Here is a 21,408-nt window from a genome sequence, read left to right as displayed (position 1 = left end):
GAAGGATCTATGTGTTTGGTAAATGAATGCATGTCACTGAGAGTTTTTCCACTGGGGAAAGGAATATTTTGTCACACACAATCAGCAATTAAAGTTCATAAAGCTATTCAACTTGTGGTGATAAATGTTGCTAGTGGAAAGAGATCTAGAGAAACCATGTGTGGTCTGTCGGGCCCTAGTGGAATCTGAACCCTTTATAACAGATTTCAAAGAGCCAGCTCATAGTATATTTATTGGCGTTGCTCCTTAAGAGTTATCCCCACTAGAGGACAGTGATTATGTGGAACTGATTTAGGTTTGTGTAAAACAGTTAAATAAATTTAAAAAATATGTTTCCATTCTAGCCTCTTCATTTCATTGGAGTGATTTTAAAATGTGTGTAACAGTTAAATAATAACAAATAGATTAGTCAAAATTGTAAAAACCATTTTAGATCTTAAAAGTAAAAATATTGATATTGAAAAACATTTGTCATGTCTTGACAATAGTCCATGTACCATATGTGTAGATGAATACAATGGATATGGGATGGATAAGGTGAAGACCCCCCATCTTCCCAATTCCCCCTACATCTCTCTTGCACTGACGTTCCAATGGTTACGTATTATACACGCCTACAGAAACTCCCGAAACTGCAAGAGGACGACAAGAGCGGCGTTCGTTCTCACCAGTATGTCGATTCCATCGGGCTACACATCCACTTCTGAGCACGAATGTAGTGTTTATCTAGACTAACAAGTGGAATATTCTTCAGTTGATTTACCCACGAAGTTCGGGAGGCGTTTTATTTGGGTAAGTGTTGTTTTCAGAGATTGCGGTGCAGTATTTTTTTTTATGATTCTTTAGGTTGAACACTGTGCACAATGAAATGAGATATGAGACATAAAAACAGCTGTGATCCACAAAAACAACTATTCTTATCTGCATATTTCTTACCCATCTATATTTCCAACAGACAAATCAGTGCGCGTTTCAGTTGGTTAGTAGTCAAATGTGAGTTGTTTGGAAACGTCGTACGTTTTACTTGCGGTGGTCCCTGTACTATATCAAATACAATTAGCTCTCTATCTCGTTTTAAACTATTTGAAACGGAGTTTTCTCAAATTCAGCAGATTATGAATTGTGACCATACCATTATTTTAAGTGATCCCCATTCAAAGGGGATGAGATGGCACAGCTGTCAGACTGATTTAGGGAATACTTAAAGTAGTAACGTTAGCAGGTGCATGGCACAGGTTTAGGAACTGCAATGCCAGTGCAGCGCTGCCATATGTGCCTGGCCCATAAATAATCCACTGAGTGTAAATTTACTTATGGCTGCCTCAGCACAATGAAAGACAATCGACACACTGAGAAAGCAGAGAGAGCAGGAATTCTTCTCTCCAGATTTAACAGTTGGCCATATTGTTGTATGTTATTGTATTGTAGCTAAATGAGGTTTGCTAGTGCTGAAATCGGTCAGATATGTGGAAGGGCAAGGCCGGTATGGGAAGCACTCTTCCACAGCTGTGTGGTAGAACTACATTAAACAAGTGAGGTACACTACAGTGTTAAGTGGCGTTATTATGGCTATAGGAATGACAGGGCCTCAAACAGGCTGCCCCGGGGCTTCTACCATCAGCAGGTTCACTACAACCATACTGTAGAATTACTACTGTCCAGGTGTGCAGAGAGAGTCCTCACACTGACATCACTGTACACGTATGTTCCTGCAGTCCACTGTCAGATTTTTTCTGTTGCAAACATTTTTTTAAATCCTGTTTTTGCTTTGTGGTTATGGGGTATTGTGTGCAGATTGATGATGGGGGTGGAAAAAACGATTTAATCCATGTTGGAATACGGCTGTAATGTCATAAAATGTGGGAAAAGTCAAGTGGTCTGAATACTTTCCGAAGGCAGTGTGTTTGGCATTTTCTCAGGAAGTCTGTCTGGCCTCTCCTAGAAATACATCTGCATGTGTTCTCAGTTCAGCTTCAATTCCACTCTGTATTTTCCCAACTACTTAAAAAGACGCATCATGGCGTCATGCTATAACTTTAAAATAAATAGGTACTGGGAAGCATTCTAAACAAGCTGTTTGCCGGAATTCCTTTTAAACTCAGTCAAGTAAAAACATGTCTATTTGTGGTCTGGCCCGGTCATCACAGAGGCAGTCTGTCTGTGTGTGAGAGTGTGGAACGGGGTGTGAGTGTGGCTGTTGTGAGTCTTAGATTTTTTTTAGAAGCCTCCTTTCCTTAATATGCAGAAGTCAGTGGTCTCTCCTCTCCCTCTCCTTCTCTCTCTCGCTCTCCCTTTTCACGTAAAAGCCATGCAACAGAAATTCCATTTGTACAGCACCCTAACTGGGGAGGGACAGCCTCTGGCCCCTGTAGTCCAAAACGGGCCTCTCTCTTACAAATCACTTAATTAGAGATGGAAGTAGTGGAGCCACAGGGTCAGGAAGAAGAGATGGGGGAAAAGTAGAGAATCCAAGTCTGTGACTCCAGGCAGCCAGAGGTCCAGAGGTCCAGAGGTCCAGAGGTCCAGAGGTCCAGAGGTCCAGAGGTCCAGAGCCTGCTGTGTGTCAATCCGTCCGCTGGTCCATTCATTGCTCCATATCCTCACACCACCTGTCTGCCTGTCTACAGCAACCTCAGCACCCAGCATTAAGGCCTAGATTCTATCAGATCAAGCATTAACCGGTTATAGCCGACAACCCGCATAGCTGATGTTTTGGTGTCAGAAGTGTCAAATCAGTGAGCAGCTACTCTTGATCAATGTCACGAAGACACACCCGTCCCACTCACGTTACAAGTTCAGAATGAGAAAGTGTATCTCAAATTTAAAATCCTTAATCAATATGAGGATTTCTATCAGCCTAATCAAGATGTAGATTACATCTCACATTCCAGTGTTCAAACAAGGCTGCATGGGATTTCTCTTAATAATCCGACTCCGTGCAGCCAACGGCAATGCCCACTTTATGTATAATGCCAGGAAACGCTTGTGGATCTGACAGCTCTAACACAGTTCCAACTCTGACACTGCCAAAACAACCACTATGTGGATGTAGGCTAAAGCAGATCTGATTGAATAGAGCCCTAAATCAACTTGACATCATAAAGGAATGTTCTATGTCATCATAAAGCATCTTAAAGAATGTTCTAGGTCATCATAAATGAATGTTCTATGTCATCATAAAGGAATGTTCTAGGTCATCATAAAGCATGATCAAGAATGTTCTAGGTCATCATAAAGGAATGTTCTACGTCATCATAAATGAATGTTCTATGTCATCATAAAGGAATGTTCTAGGTCATCATAAATGAATGTTCTATGTCATCATAAAGGAATGTTCTAGGTCATCATAAAGCATGATCAAGAATGTTCTAGGTCATCATAAAGGAATGTTCTACGTCATCATAAAGGAATGTTCTAGGTCATCATAAAGCATCATCAAGAATGTTCTAGGTCATCAAAAAGGAATGTTCTAAGTCATCATAAAGGAATGCACATCATCATAATGGAATGTTCTACATCAAAATAAAGGAATGTTCTAGGTCAATCTAAAGGAATGTTCTACATCATCATAAAGGAATGTTCTAGGTCAATTTAAAGGAATGTTCTACGTCATCATAAATTAATGTTCTACATCATCATAAAGGAATGTTCTACGTCATCATAAAGGAATGTTCTACGTCATCATAAAGGATCGTAAAGGAATGTTATACGTCATCATAAAGGAATGTTCTAGGTCATCATAAAGGAATGTTCTAGGTCATCATAAAGGAATGTTCTACATCATCATAAAGCATCGTAAAGGAATGTTCTACATCATCATAAATTAATGCTCTACATCATCATAAAGCATCGTAAAGGAATGTTCTACATCATCATAAATTAATGTTCTACATCATCATAAAGCATCGTAAAGGAATGTTCTACATCATCATAAAGCATCGTAAAGGAATGTTCTACATCATCATAAAGGAATGTTCTACATCATCATAAATTAATGTTCTACATCATCATAAAGCATCGTAAAGGAATGTTCTACATCATCATAAAGCATCGTAAAGGAATGTTCTACATCATCATAAAGCATCGTAAAGGAATGTTCTACATCATCATAAAGCATCGTAAAGGAATGTTCTACATCATCATAAAGCATCGTAAAGGAATGTTCTACATCATCATAAATTAATGCTCTACATCATCATAAAGGAATGTTCTAGGTCAATTTAAAGGAATGTTCTACGTCATCATAAAGGAATGTTCTAGGTCAATTTAAAGGAATGTTCTACGTCATCATAAATTAATGTTCTACATCATCATAAAGGAATGTTCTACGTCATCATAAAGGAATGTTCTACGTCATCATAAAGGATCGTAAAGGAATGTTATACGTCATCATAAAGGAATGTTCTAGGTCATCATAAAGGAATGTTCTAGGTCATCATAAAGGAAGGTTTTAAATAATCATAAAGGAATGTTCTACATCATCATAAAGCATCGTAAAGGAATGTTCTACATCATCATAAATTAATGCTCTACATCATCATAAAGCATCGTAAAGGAATGTTCTACATCATCATAAATTAATGTTCTACATCATCATAAAGCATCGTAAAGGAATGTTCTACATCATCATAAAGCATCGTAAAGGAATGTTCTACATCATCATAAAGGAATGTTCTACATCATCATAAATTAATGTTCTACATCATCATAAAGCATCGTAAAGGAATGTTCTACATCATCATAAAGCATCGTAAAGGAATGTTCTACATCATCATAAAGCATCGTAAAGGAATGTTCTACATCATCATAAAGCATCGTAAAGGAATGTTCTACATCATCATAAAGCATCGTAAAGGAATGTTCTACATCATCATAAAGCATCGTAAAGGAATGTTCTACATCATCATAAAGCATCGTAAAGGAATGTTCTACATCATCATAAAGCATCGTAAAGGAATGTTCTACATCATCATAAAGGAATGTTCTACATCATCATAAATTTATGTTCTACATCATCATAAAGCATCGTAAAGGAATGTTCTACATCATCATAAAGGAATGTTCTACATCATCATAAATGTATGTTCTACATCATCATAAAGCATCGTAAAGGAATGTTCTACATCATCATAAAGGAATGTTCTACATCATCATAAATTTATGTTCTACATCATCATAAAGCATCGTAAAGGAATGTTCTACATCATCATAAAGCATCGTAAAGGAATGTTATACGTCATCATAAAGGAATGTTCTACATCATCATAAATTTATGTTCTACATCATCATAAAGCATCGTAAAGGAATGTTCTACATCATCATAAAGGAATGTTCTACATCATCATAAATTTATGTTCTACATCATCATAAAGCATCGTAAAGGAATGTTCTACATCATCATAAATTAATGTTCTACATCATCATAAAGCATTGTAAAGGAATGTTCTACATCATCATAAAGCATCGTAAAGGAATGTTCTACATCATCATAAATTAATGTTCTACATCATCATAAAGCATCGTAAAGGAATGTTCTACATCATCATAAAGCATCGTAAAGGAATGTTCTACATCATCATAAAGCATCATAAAGGAATGTTCTACGTCATCATAAAGCATCGTAAAGGAATGTTATACGTCATCATAAAGGAATGTTCTACATCATCATAAATTTATGTTCTACATCATCATAAAGCATTGTAAAGGAATGTTCTACATCATCATAAATTAATGTTCTACATCATCATAAAGCATCGTAAAGGAATGTTCTACATCATCATAAAGCATCGTAAAGGAATGTTCTACATCATCATAAAGCATCGTAAAGGAATGTTCTACATCATCATAAATTAATGCTCTACATCATCATAAAGGAATGTTCTACATCATCATAAAGCATCGTAAAGGAATGTTCTACATCATCATAAATTAATGTTCTACATCATCATACAGCATCATAAAGGAATGTTCTACATCATCATAAAGCATCGTAAAGGAATGTTCTACATCATCATAAAGGAATGTTCTACATCATCATATATTAATGTTCTACATCATCATAAATTAATGTTCTACATCATCATAAATTAATGTTCTACATCATCATAAATTAATGTTCTACATCATCATAAATTAATGTTCTACATCATCATAAATTAATGTTCTACATCATCATAAAGCATCGTAAAGGAATGTTCTACATCATCATAAAGCATCGTAAAGGAATGTTCTACATCATCATAAAGGAATGTTCTACATCATCATAAATTAATGTTCTACATCATCATAAATTAATGTTCTACATCATCATAAATTAATGTTCTACATCATCATAAATTAATGTTCTACATCATCATAAATTAATGTTCTACATCATCATAAAGCATCGTAAAGGAATGTTCTACATCATCATAAAGCATCGTAAAGGAATGTTCTACATCATCATAAAGCATCATAAAGGACTGTTCTACATCATCATAAAGCATCGTAAAGGAATGTTCTACATCATCATAAAGCATCGTAAAGGAATGTTATACGTCATCATAAAGGAATGTTCTACATCATCATAAATTAATGTTCTACATCATCATAAAGCATCGTAAAGGAATGTTCTACATCATCATAAATTAATGTTCTACATCATCATAAAGCATCGTAAAGGAATGTTCTACATCATCATAAATTAATGTTCTACATCATCAGAAAGCATCGTAAAGGAATGTTTTAAATAATCATAAAGGAATGTTCTACATCATCATAAAGCATCGTAAAGGAATGTTCTACATCATCATAAATTAATGTTCTACATCATCATAAAGCATCGTAAAGGAATGTTCTACATCATCATAAATTAATGTTCTACATCATCATAAAGCATCGTAAAGGAATGTTCTACATCATCATAAATTAATGTTCTACATCATCATAAAGCATCGTAAAGGAATGTTCTACATCATCATAAATTAATGTTCTACATCATCATACAGCATCATAAAGGAATGTTCTACATCATCATAAAGCATCGTAAAGGAATGTTCTACATCATCATAAAGGAATGTTCTACATCATCATATATTAATGTTCTACATCATCATAAATTAATGTTCTACATCATCATAAATTAATGTTCTACATCATCATAAATTAATGTTCTACATCATCATAAATTAATGTTCTACATCATCATAAATTAATGTTCTACATCATCATAAAGCATCGTAAAGGAATGTTCTACATCATCATAAAGCATCATAAAGGACTGTTCTACATCATCATAAAGCATCGTAAAGGAATGTTCTACATCATCATAAAGCATCGTAAAGGAATGTTATACGTCATCATAAAGGAATGTTCTACATCATCATAAATTAATGTTCTACATCATCATAAAGCATCGTAAAGGAATGTTCTACATCATCATAAATTTATGTTCTACATCATCATAAAGCATCGTAAAGGAATGTTCTACATCATCATAAATTAATGTTCTACATCATCATAAAGCATCGTAAAGGAATGTTTTAAATAATCATAAAGGAATGTTCTACATCATCATAAAGCATCGTAAAGGAATGTTCTACATCATCATAAATTAATGTTCTACATCATCATAAAGCATCGTAAAGGAATGTTCTACATCATCATAAATTAATGTTCTACATCATCATAAAGCATCGTAAAGGAATGTTCTACATCATCATAAATTAATGTTCTACATCATCATAAAGCATCGTAAAGGAATGTTCTACATCATCATAAATGAATGTTCTACATCATCATAAAGCATCGTAAAGGAATGTTTTAAATAATCATAAAGGAATGTTCTACATCATCATAAAGCATCGTAAAGGAATGTTCTACATCATCATAAATTAATGTTCTACATCATCATAAAGCATCGTAAAGGAATGTTCTACATCATCATAAATGAATGTTCTACATCATCATAAAGCATCGTAAAGGAATGTTTTAAATAATCATAAAGGAATGTTCTACATCATCATACAGCATCATAAAGGAATGTTCTACATCATCATAAAGCATCGTAAAGGAATGTTCTACATCATCATAAAGGAATGTTCTACATCATCATATATTAATGTTCTACATCATCATAAATTAATGTTCTACATCATCATAAATTAATGTTCTACATCATCATAAATTAATGTTCTACATCATCATAAATTAATGTTCTACATCATCATAAATTAATGTTCTACATCATCATAAAGCATCGTAAAGGAATGTTCTACATCATCATAAAGCATCATAAAGGACTGTTCTACATCATCATAAAGCATCGTAAAGGAATGTTCTACATCATCATAAAGCATCGTAAAGGAATGTTCTACATCATCATAAAGCATCGTAAAGGAATGTTCTACATCATCATAAATTAATGCTCTACATCATCATAAAGGAATGTTCTACATCATCATAAAGCATCGTAAAGGAATGTTCTACATCATCATAAATTAATGTTCTACATCATCATACAGCATCATAAAGGAATGTTCTACATCATCATAAAGCATCGTAAAGGAATGTTCTACATCATCATAAAGGAATGTTCTACATCATCATATATTAATGTTCTACATCATCATAAATTAATGTTCTACATCATCATAAATTAATGTTCTACATCATCATAAATTAATGTTCTACATCATCATAAATTAATGTTCTACATCATCATAAATTAATGTTCTACATCATCATAAAGCATCGTAAAGGAATGTTCTACATCATCATAAAGCATCGTAAAGGAATGTTCTACATCATCATAAAGGAATGTTCTACATCATCATAAATTAATGTTCTACATCATCATAAATTAATGTTCTACATCATCATAAATTAATGTTCTACATCATCATAAATTAATGTTCTACATCATCATAAAGCATCGTAAAGGAATGTTCTACATCATCATAAAGCATCGTAAAGGAATGTTATACGTCATCATAAAGGAATGTTCTACATCATCATAAATTAATGTTCTACATCATCATAAAGCATCGTAAAGGAATGTTCTACATCATCATAAATTAATGTTCTACATCATCATAAAGCATCGTAAAGGAATGTTCTACATCATCATAAATTAATGTTCTACATCATCAGAAAGCATCGTAAAGGAATGTTTTAAATAATCATAAAGGAATGTTCTACATCATCATAAAGCATCGTAAAGGAATGTTCTACATCATCATAAATTAATGTTCTACATCATCATAAAGCATCGTAAAGGAATGTTCTACATCATCATAAATTAATGTTCTACATCATCATAAAGCATCGTAAAGGAATGTTCTACATCATCATAAATTAATGTTCTACATCATCATAAAGCATCGTAAAGGAATGTTCTACATCATCATAAATTAATGTTCTACATCATCATACAGCATCATAAAGGAATGTTCTACATCATCATAAAGCATCGTAAAGGAATGTTCTACATCATCATAAAGGAATGTTCTACATCATCATATATTAATGTTCTACATCATCATAAATTAATGTTCTACATCATCATAAATTAATGTTCTACATCATCATAAATTAATGTTCTACATCATCATAAATTAATGTTCTACATCATCATAAAGCATCGTAAAGGAATGTTCTACATCATCATAAAGCATCATAAAGGACTGTTCTACATCATCATAAAGCATCGTAAAGGAATGTTCTACATCATCATAAAGCATCGTAAAGGAATGTTATACGTCATCATAAAGGAATGTTCTACATCATCATAAATTAATGTTCTACATCATCATAAAGCATCGTAAAGGAATGTTCTACATCATCATAAATTAATGTTCTACATCATCATAAAGCATCGTAAAGGAATGTTCTACATCATCATAAATTAATGTTCTACATCATCATAAATTAATGTTCTACATCATCATAAATTAATGTTCTACATCATCATAAATTAATGTTCTACATCATCATAAAGCATCGTAAAGGAATGTTCTACATCATCATAAAGCATCATAAAGGACTGTTCTACATCATCATAAAGCATCGTAAAGGAATGTTCTACATCATCATAAAGCATCGTAAAGGAATGTTATACGTCATCATAAAGGAATGTTCTACATCATCATAAATTAATGTTCTACATCATCATAAAGCATCGTAAAGGAATGTTCTACATCATCATAAATTAATGTTCTACATCATCATAAAGCATCGTAAAGGAATGTTCTACATCATCATAAATTAATGTTCTACATCATCATAAAGCATCGTAAAGGAATGTTTTAAATAATCATAAAGGAATGTTCTACATCATCATAAAGCATCGTAAAGGAATGTTCTACATCATCATAAATTAATGTTCTACATCATCATAAAGCATCGTAAAGGAATGTTCTACATCATCATAAATTAATGTTCTACATCATCATAAAGCATCGTAAAGGAATGTTCTACATCATCATAAATTAATGTTCTACATCATCATAAAGCATCGTAAAGGAATGTTCTACATCATCATAAATGAATGTTCTACATCATCATAAAGCATCGTAAAGGAATGTTTTAAATAATCATAAAGGAATGTTCTACATCATCATAAAGCATCGTAAAGGAATGTTCTACATCATCATAAATTAATGTTCTACATCATCATAAAGCATCGTAAAGGAATGTTCTACATCATCATAAATTAATGTTCTACATCATCATAAAGCATCGTAAAGGAATGTTCTACATCATCATAAAGCATCATAAAGGAATGTTCTACATCATCATAAAGCATCGTAAAGGAATGTTCTACATCATCATAAAGCATCGTAAAGGAATGTTATACGTCATCATAAAGGAATGTTCTACATCATCATAAATTAATGTTCTACATCATCATAAATTAATGTTCTACATCATCATAAAGGAAAGTTCTACGTCATCATAAAGGAATGTTATACATCATCATAAATGAATGTTCTACGTCATCAAAAATTTATGTTCTACATCATCATAAAGGAATGTTCTACGTCATCATAAAGGAATGTTATACATCATCATAAATTAATGTTCTAGGTCTACATAAATTAATGTTATACATCATCATAAAGGAATGTTCTACATCATCATAAAGGAATGTTATACATCATCATAAATTAATGTTCTAGGTCTACATAAATTAATGTTCTACATCATCATAAATTAATGTTCTACATCATCATAAATTAATGTTATACATCATCATAAAGGAATGTTATACATCATCATAAAGGAATGTTCTACATCATCATAAATTAATGTTCTACATCATCATAAATTAATGTTATACATCATCATAAAGGAATGTTCTACATCATCATAAAGGAATGTTCTAGGTCTACATAAAGGAATGTTATACATCATCATAAATTAATGTTCTAGGTCTACATAAATTAATGTTCTACATCATCATAAAGGAATGTTCTACATCATCATAAAGGAATGTTCTACATCATCATAAAAAATTGTTATACATCATCATAAAGGAATGTTCTACGTCATCATAAAGGAATGTTCTAGGTCTACATAAAGGAATGTTCTACATCATCATAAATTAATGTTCTACATCATCATAAATTAATGTTCTACATCATCATAAATTAATGTTCTACATCATCATAAAGCATCGTAAAGGAATGTTCTACATCATCATAAAGCATCGTAAAGGAATGTTCTACATCATCATAAAGCATCATAAAGGACTGTTCTACATCATCATAAAGCATCGTAAAGGAATGTTCTACATCATCATAAAGCATCGTAAAGGAATGTTATACGTCATCATAAAGGAATGTTCTACATCATCATAAATTAATGTTCTACATCATCATAAATTAATGTTCTACATCATCATAAATTAATGTTCTACATCATCATAAATTAATGTTCTACATCATCATAAAGCATCGTAAAGGAATGTTCTACATCATCATAAAGCATCGTAAAGGAATGTTCTACATCATCATAAAGGAATGTTCTACATCATCATAAATTAATGTTCTACATCATCATAAATTAATGTTCTACATCATCATAAATTAATGTTCTACATCATCATAAATTAATGTTCTACATCATCATAAATTAATGTTCTACATCATCATAAAGCATCGTAAAGGAATGTTCTACATCATCATAAAGCATCGTAAAGGAATGTTCTACATCATCATAAAGCATCATAAAGGACTGTTCTACATCATCATAAAGCATCGTAAAGGAATGTTCTACATCATCATAAAGCATCGTAAAGGAATGTTATACGTCATCATAAAGGAATGTTCTACATCATCATAAATTAATGTTCTACATCATCATAAAGCATCGTAAAGGAATGTTCTACATCATCATAAATTAATGTTCTACATCATCATAAAGCATCGTAAAGGAATGTTCTACATCATCATAAATTAATGTTCTACATCATCAGAAAGCATCGTAAAGGAATGTTTTAAATAATCATAAAGGAATGTTCTACATCATCATAAAGCATCGTAAAGGAATGTTCTACATCATCATAAATTAATGTTCTACATCATCATAAAGCATCGTAAAGGAATGTTCTACATCATCATAAATTAATGTTCTACATCATCATAAAGCATCGTAAAGGAATGTTCTACATCATCATAAATTAATGTTCTACATCATCATAAAGCATCGTAAAGGAATGTTCTACATCATCATAAATTAATGTTCTACATCATCATACAGCATCATAAAGGAATGTTCTACATCATCATAAAGCATCGTAAAGGAATGTTCTACATCATCATAAAGGAATGTTCTACATCATCATATATTAATGTTCTACATCATCATAAATTAATGTTCTACATCATCATAAATTAATGTTCTACATCATCATAAATTAATGTTCTACATCATCATAAATTAATGTTCTACATCATCATAAATTAATGTTCTACATCATCATAAAGCATCGTAAAGGAATGTTCTACATCATCATAAAGCATCATAAAGGACTGTTCTACATCATCATAAAGCATCGTAAAGGAATGTTCTACATCATCATAAAGCATCGTAAAGGAATGTTATACGTCATCATAAAGGAATGTTCTACATCATCATAAATTAATGTTCTACATCATCATAAAGCATCGTAAAGGAATGTTCTACATCATCATAAATTAATGTTCTACATCATCATAAAGCATCGTAAAGGAATGTTCTACATCATCATAAATTAATGTTCTACATCATCATAAAGCATCGTAAAGGAATGTTTTAAATAATCATAAAGGAATGTTCTACATCATCATAAAGCATCGTAAAGGAATGTTCTACATCATCATAAATTAATGTTCTACATCATCATAAAGCATCGTAAAGGAATGTTCTACATCATCATAAATTAATGTTCTACATCATCATAAAGCATCGTAAAGGAATGTTCTACATCATCATAAATTAATGTTCTACATCATCATAAAGCATCGTAAAGGAATGTTCTACATCATCATAAATGAATGTTCTACATCATCATAAAGCATCGTAAAGGAATGTTTTAAATAATCATAAAGGAATGTTCTACATCATCATAAAGCATCGTAAAGGAATGTTCTACATCATCATAAATTAATGTTCTACATCATCATAAAGCATCGTAAAGGAATGTTCTACATCATCATAAATTAATGTTCTACATCATCATAAAGCATCGTAAAGGAATGTTCTACATCATCATAAAGCATCATAAAGGAATGTTCTACATCATCATAAAGCATCGTAAAGGAATGTTCTACATCATCATAAAGCATCGTAAAGGAATGTTATACGTCATCATAAAGGAATGTTCTACATCATCATAAATTAATGTTCTACATCATCATAAATTAATGTTCTACATCATCATAAAGGAAAGTTCTACGTCATCATAAAGGAATGTTATACATCATCATAAATGAATGTTCTACGTCATCATAAATTAATGTTCTACATCATCATAAAGGAATGTTCTACGTCATCATAAAGGAATGTTATACATCATCATAAATTAATGTTCTAGGTCTACATAAATTAATGTTATACATCATCATAAAGGAATGTTCTACATCATCATAAAGGAATGTTATACATCATCATAAATTAATGTTCTAGGTCTACATAAATTAATGTTCTACATCATCATAAATTAATGTTCTACATCATCATAAATTAATGTTATACATCATCATAAAGGAATGTTATACATCATCATAAAGGAATGTTCTACATCATCATAAATTAATGTTCTACATCATCATAAATTAATGTTATACATCATCATAAAGGAATGTTCTACATCATCATAAAGGAATGTTCTAGGTCTACATAAAGGAATGTTATACATCATCATAAATTAATGTTCTAGGTCTACATAAATTAATGTTCTACATCATCATAAAGGAATGTTCTACATCATCATAAAGGAATGTTCTACATCATCATAAAAAATTGTTATACATCATCATAAAGGAATGTTCTACGTCATCATAAAGGAATGTTCTAGGTCTACATAAAGGAATGTTCTAGGTCTACATAAAGGAATGTTCTACGTCATCATAAAGGAATGTTCTAGGTCTACATAAAGGAATGTTCTAGGTCTACATAAAGGAATGTTCTACGTCATCATAAAGGGCAGGATGGTACAGTAATAGAACCGACAGGATGTCCGGAGCTCTTGGAGAGTAGACCATATCTCATCGACTAGCGCCATATCACCAGCAGCCTCCCAGACAACCTCTTGACGTTCCACAGTGACACTGAAGGGCACAACGCCTCCGCAATACATTTCTCTGTGCCAGTCCTACTACTTCTCTAGCAGTCAGTCCCAGAGACCAGGCACGTAGAGGTACAGTTTGGGCTTCAGTCCATTGAAACATAGAGTTCACTCTTAGAAAAAAGGGTTCCCAAAGTTTTCTTCGGCTGTCCCCATAGGATAACACTTTTTGGTTACAGGTTCCTCGTGGAACCAAAAGGGTTCTATTTGGAACCCAAAAGGGTTCTACCTGAAACTTAAAATGGGTTCTTCAAAGGGTTCTCCTATGGGGACAGCCGAGGAACCCTTTAAGGTTCTAGATAGCTCCTTTTTTTTCACTAAATCAGTGAGTGACAGATTTACCTCAGGAATTCCTATAAACCGGACAGCAGCAGGTTCTTAACCCAGGCTGCCCTCTGTATAACCACTAATTATATCTACTCCCACAATATGGCCCTGTCTATGGAGGTACCAGAGGGTTAAGAGACCTTACAGTTGACTTACAGCACCTCAAAGTGGTTCAACAATCTGTGCTCTACGCACGATTCAATCTTGAATTTCAATGGAATGGATATTGATTTAAAGCTTAATTGCGACCAGTCTTTCTTTGGAATCCAAAACCGAAGATTTTGTTACATGAGACGTATGCTGTGTGACTTGAGGGAAATTATTTTTGACCAGGTTTTTACCATCTTCCAGATCAGCACTACACTTAGACTGAGTTGCTCTCTCTTCAGTTGCAATAATTTAGCTGTTGTTGTCATTTAGGATTAAGTTATAATTTATCTTAATTAACCCTAGCCTCTTTTAGTAATTTGCATCATCTCTTATGACTTACAGCAGGGAGTACACAGATTTTCATACTGGTCCCCCATGGGAATCAAACACACAGCCCTGGCTTTCCAAGCACCATGCTCTACCAACTGAGCTACTTGGGACTAACCAGATTCTCATACATAGAGGCCCATGTATACTGTATAATCCTCTATTGGCTGACTACAGTGGTTCAGAAGTCTCTTAGCTTCTTACTCAGTGTTGTGGTATCCCACAGAGATAAATGACATCATAGAGGTTCAGGATCACATTTCCCACCTGGCCGTAGTACAGGAGGACAGGGGTCCTGGTTCAGGATCACATTTCCCACCTGGCCGTAGTACAGGAGGACAGGGGTCCTGGTTCAGGATCACATTTCCCACCTGGCCGTAGTACAGGAGGACAGGGGTCCTGGTTCAGGATCACATTTCCCACCTGGCCCTAGTACAGGAGGACAGGAGTCCTGGTTCAGGATCACCTTTTCCACCTGGCCCTAGTACAGGAGGACAGGAGTCCTGGATCAGATATGTTAACATTGCCAATGCAAGTGAACTAGATAATAAACAAAAGTGAAATAAACAATAACAATTTAAAGTAAACATTACAGTCTCTCTCTCTCTCTCTCATTTCCTGCCCGACCTTCCACCTGGGCAAGTGATTACTGGCCAGTGGCCAGTGGAATGCAGAGAAAGAGAGCGATGTAGAGGGAGAAATAAATAGAGAGAGAGAAAATGATGAGAGAGAATGCATGTGGTTTCTATGCAAGTCTCATCTTAGAGGAAGGATTTAATTGAAGTCATTTCCTGCCATCAATCCACTGTAAATCTGCCCTTGAATCTAATCAAAATTAAATACAATATTACTTTATATGCTAAAACGCTACCGCAACAACCACTCTTTCATTTCCAAAAGAATGCATGCAGCACAGGAGGCTGTTGGCACCTTAATTGAGAAGGACGGGCTCGTGGTAATGACTGGAGCGGAATCAGTGGAATGGTATCAAATACATCAAACACATGGTTTCCATGGTTTCCACGTGTTTGATGCCGTTCCACTGACTCCGTTCCAGCCATTATTGTGAGCCGCCCTCCCCTCAGCCTCCACTGGCATGCAGGTAATAAAGTGTTGGTGACAGATCTGTTTATTGCTCCAGCTCTAGCAGAAGGGTTGAGAGGAAGGAAGGAGAGTTGAGGTTCCTGTCTCAATGTATTCTAGTTGACGTGCTTTGAAAAGAAAGACTTGAATGGAAACTACATAATGTGCTTAGAATTATGTGCATCAATCTGATATGAATAAATATATAATAAATATATAATACTTATATTTTAGTTTGGATTAGATTGTCTGCTGTGTATCTCATGAAGATTGCACGTAAATATATTTATACATAATACAACCGTCATGAAGGGCAGCAGGCAAAAATACAACCGTACTGTCGTCATGAAGGGCAGCAGGCAAAAATACAAAAGTACCGTCGTCATGATGGACAGCAGGCAAAAATACAACCGTACCGTCGTCATGAAGGACAGCAGGCAGAAATACAACCGTACCGTCGTCATGAAGGGCAGCAGGCAAAAATACAACCGTACTGTCGTCATGAAGGGCAGCAGGCAAAAATACAACCGTACCGTCGTCATGATGGACAGCAGGCAAAAATACAACCGTACCGGCGTCATGAAGGGCAGCAGGCAAAAATACAACCGTACCGTCGTCATGAAGGGCAGCAGGCAAAAATACAACCATACCGTCGTCATGAAGGGCAGCAGGCAAAAATACAACCATACCGTCGTCATGAAGGGCAGCAGGCAAAAATACAACCGTACCGTCGTCATGAAGGGCAGCAGGCAAAAATACAACCGTACCATCGTCATGAAGGGCAGCAGGCAAAAATACAACCGTACCGTCGTCATGAAGGGCAGCAGGTAAAAATACAACCATACCGTCGTCATGAAGGGCAGCAGGCAAAAATACAACCGTACCGTCGTCATGAAGGACAGCAGGCAAAAATACAACCGTACCGTCGTCATGAAGGGCAGCAGGCAAAAATACAACCGTACCGTCGTCATGAAGGGCAGCAGGCAAAAATACAACCGTACTGTTGTCATGAAGGGCAGCAGGCAAAAATACAACCATACCTTCGTCATGAAGGGCAGCAGGCAAAAATACAACCATACCGTCGTCATGAAGGGCAGCAGGAAAAAATACAACCGTACTGTCGTCATGAAGGGCAGCAGGCAAAAATACAACCATACCTTCGTCATGAAGGGCAGCAGGCAAAAATACAACCATACCGTCGTCATGAAGGGCAGCAGGCAAAAATACAACCGTACCGTCGTCATGAAGGGCAGCAGGCAAAAATACAACCGTACCGTCGTCATGAAGGACAGCAGGTAAAAATACAACCATACCGTCGTCATGAAGGGCAGCAGGCAAAAATACAACCGTACCGTCGTCATGAAGGACAGCAGGCAAAAATACAACCGTACCGTCGTCATGAAGGGCAGCAGGCAAAAATACAACCGTACCGTCGTCATGAAGGGCAGCAGGCAAAAATACAACCGTACTGTCGTCATGAAGGACAGCAGGTAAAAATACAACCATACCGTCGTCATGAAAGGCAGCAGGCAAAAATACAACCGTACCGTCGTCATGAAGGACAGCAGGCAAAAATACAACCATACCGTCGTCATGAAGGGCAGCAGGCAAAAATACAACCGTACTGTCGTCATGAAGGACAGCAGGTAAAAATACAACCATACCGTCGTCATGAAGGGCAGCAGGCACAAATACAACCGTACCGTCGTCATGAAGGGCAGCAGGCAAAAATACAACCGTACGGTCGTCATGAAGGACAGCAGGCAAAAATACAACCGTACGGTCGTCATGAAGGACAGCAGGCAGAAATACAACCGTACCGTCGTCATGAAGGACAGCAGGCAGAAATACAACCGTACCGTCGTCATGAAGGGCAGCAGGCAAAAATACAACCGTACCGTCGTCATGAAGGGCAGCAGGCAAAAATACAACCGTACCGTCGTCATGATGGACAGCAGGCAAAAATACAACCGTACCGTCGTCATGAAGGACAGCAGGCAAAAATACAACCGTACCGTCGTCATGATGGACAGCAGGCAAAAATACAACCGTACCGGCGTCATGAAGGGCAGCAGGCAAAAATACAACCGTACCGTCGTCATGAAGGGCAGCAGGCAAAAATACAACCATACCGTCGTCATGAAGGGCAGCAGGCAAAAATACAACCATACCGTCGTCATGAAGGGCAGCAGGCAAAAATACAACCATACCGTCGTCATGAAGGGCAGCAGGCAAAAATACAACCGTACCGTCGTCATGAAGGGCAGCAGGCAAAAATACAACCGTACCGTCGTCATGAAGGGCAGCAGGCAAAAATACAACCGTACCGTCGTCATGAAGGACAGCAGGCAAAAATACAACCGTACCGTCGTCATGAAGGGCAGCAGGCAAAAATACAACCATACCGTCGTCATGAAGGGCAGCAGGCATAAATACAACCATACCGTCGTCATGAAGGGCAGCAGGCAAAAATACAACTGTACCGTCGTCATGAAGGGCAGCAGGCAAAAATACAACCGTACCGTCGTCATGAAGGGCAGCAGGCAAAAATACAACCGTACCGTCGTCATGAAGGGCAGCAGGCAAAAATACAACCGTACCGTCGTCATGAAGGGCAGCAGGCAAAAATACAACCGTACTGTTGTCATGAAGGGCAGCAGGCAAAAATACAACCATACCTTCGCCATGAAGGGCAGCAGGCAAAAATACAACCATACCGTCGTCATGAAGGGCAGCAGGCAAAAATACAACCGTACTGTCGTCATGAAGGGCAGCAGGCAAAAATACAACCATACCTTCGTCATGAAGGGCAGCAGGCAAAAATACAACCGTACCGTCGTCATGAAGGGCAGCAGAAAAAAATACAACCGTACCGTCGTCATGAAGGACAGCAGGCAAAAATACAACCGTACCGTCGTCATGAAGGGCAGCAGGCAAAAATACAACCGTACCGTCGTCATGAAGGGCAGCAGGCAAAAATACAACCGTACTGTCGTCATGAAGGACAGCAGGTAAAAATACAACCATACCGTCGTCATGAAGGGCAGCAGGCAAAAATACAACCATACCGTCGTCATGAAGGGCAGCAGGCAAAAATACAACCGTACTGTCGTCATGAAGGACAGCAGGTAAAAATACAACCATACCGTCGTCATGAAGGGCAGCAGGCAAAAATACAACCGTACCGTCGTCATGAAGGACAGCAGGCAAAAATACAACCGTACCGTCGTCATGAAGGGCAGCAGGCAAAAATACAACCATACCGTCGTCATGAAGGGCAGCAGGCAAAAATACAACCTTACGGTCGTCATGAAGGGCAGCAGGCAAAAATACAACCGTACCGTCGTCATGAAGGGCAGCAGGCAAAAATACAACCATACCGTCGTCATGAAGGGCAGCAGTCAAAAATACAACCATACCGTCGTCATGAAGGGCAGCAGGCAAAAATACAACCGTACCGTCGTCATGAAGGACAGCAGGCAGAAATACAACCGTACCGTCGTCATGAAGGGCAGCAGGCAAAAATACAACCGTACCGTCGTCATGAAGGGCAGCAGGCAAAAATACAACCTTACGGTCGTCATGAAGGGCAGCAGGCAAAAATACAACCGTACCGTCGTCATGAAGGGCAGCAGGCAGAAATACAACCGTACCGTCGTCATGAAGGACAGCAGGTAAAAATACAACCGTACCGTCGTCATGAAGGACAGCAGGCAAAAATACAACCGTACCGTCGTCATGAAGGACAGCAGGCAGAAATACAACCGTACCGTCGTCATGAAGGGCAGCAGGCAGAAATACAACCGTACCGTCGTCATGAAGGACAGCAGGCAGAAATACAACCGTACCGTCGTCATGAAGGGCAGCAGGCAAAAATACAACCGTACCGTCGTCATGAAGGACAGCAGGTAAAAATACAACCGTACCGTCGTCATGAAGGGCAGCAGGCAGAAATACAACCGTACCGTCGTCATGAAGTACAGCAGGCAGAAATACAACCGTACCGTCGTCATGAAGGGCAGCAGGCAGAAATACAACCGTACCGTCGTCATGAAGGACAGCAGGCAGAAATACAACCGTACCGTCGTCATGAAGGGCAGCAGGCAGAAATACAACCGTACCGTCGTCATGAAGGACAGCAGGTAAAAATACAACCGTACCGTCGTCATGAAGGGCAGCAGGCAGAAATACAACCGTACCGTCGTCATGAAGGACAGCAGGCAGAAATACAACCGTACTGTCGTCATGAAGGGCAGCAGGCAGAAATACAACCGTACCGTCGTCATGAAGGACAGCAGGCAGAAATACAACCGTACCGTCGTCATGAAGGACAGCAGGCAGAAATACAACCGTACCGTCGTCATGAAGGGCAGCAGGCAAAAATACAACCATACCGTCGTCATGAAGGACAGCAGGCAGAAATACAACCGTACCGTCGTCATGAAGGGCAGCAGGCAAAAATACAATCTTATAAATCTGACTTCATGTTCAAGCCAAGGCTGGCTAGACCTGGTCATCCTCTAGCTTTTTGCTAATGTGCTTTATTCAAGCTACTTTATTGAATAATGATGCACACCAAGGCTTCTTATTAGAGATTGGAGAGTTTGTTTGAAGTTCAATCCATGAATATTGATTATCTTTCTGATATGGGATAAGACTACTTAGCATAGTAAATTGTGTGAATAAATTAATTATACAAAAAAAAAATGGCTCAC

The 21,408-nt window shown here is 36.4% G+C and overlaps 1 protein-coding gene across 1 annotated transcript in view; it reads left to right on the top strand.

The window, feature by feature from the left end:
- Window positions 1–724: 724 nt before the first annotated feature.
- The window catches only part of LOC139372407 (ly6/PLAUR domain-containing protein 6-like), a 30,392-nt gene continuing 9,708 nt past the window's right edge, over window positions 725–21,408 (top strand). The window contains exon 1 of the mRNA XM_071112117.1: window positions 725–792. The gene's annotated coding sequence lies outside the window, so the exon portion shown is untranslated. The remainder of the gene's footprint in view (window positions 793–21,408) is intronic.

Source organism: Oncorhynchus clarkii, chromosome 18, assembly GCF_045791955.1.
Source record: "Oncorhynchus clarkii lewisi isolate Uvic-CL-2024 chromosome 18, UVic_Ocla_1.0, whole genome shotgun sequence".
Lineage (NCBI taxonomy): Eukaryota > Metazoa > Chordata > Actinopteri > Salmoniformes > Salmonidae > Oncorhynchus > Oncorhynchus clarkii.
The sequence above is the reverse complement of the archived record's forward strand: the minus strand, read 5'-3'. Positions and strand labels throughout refer to the sequence as shown.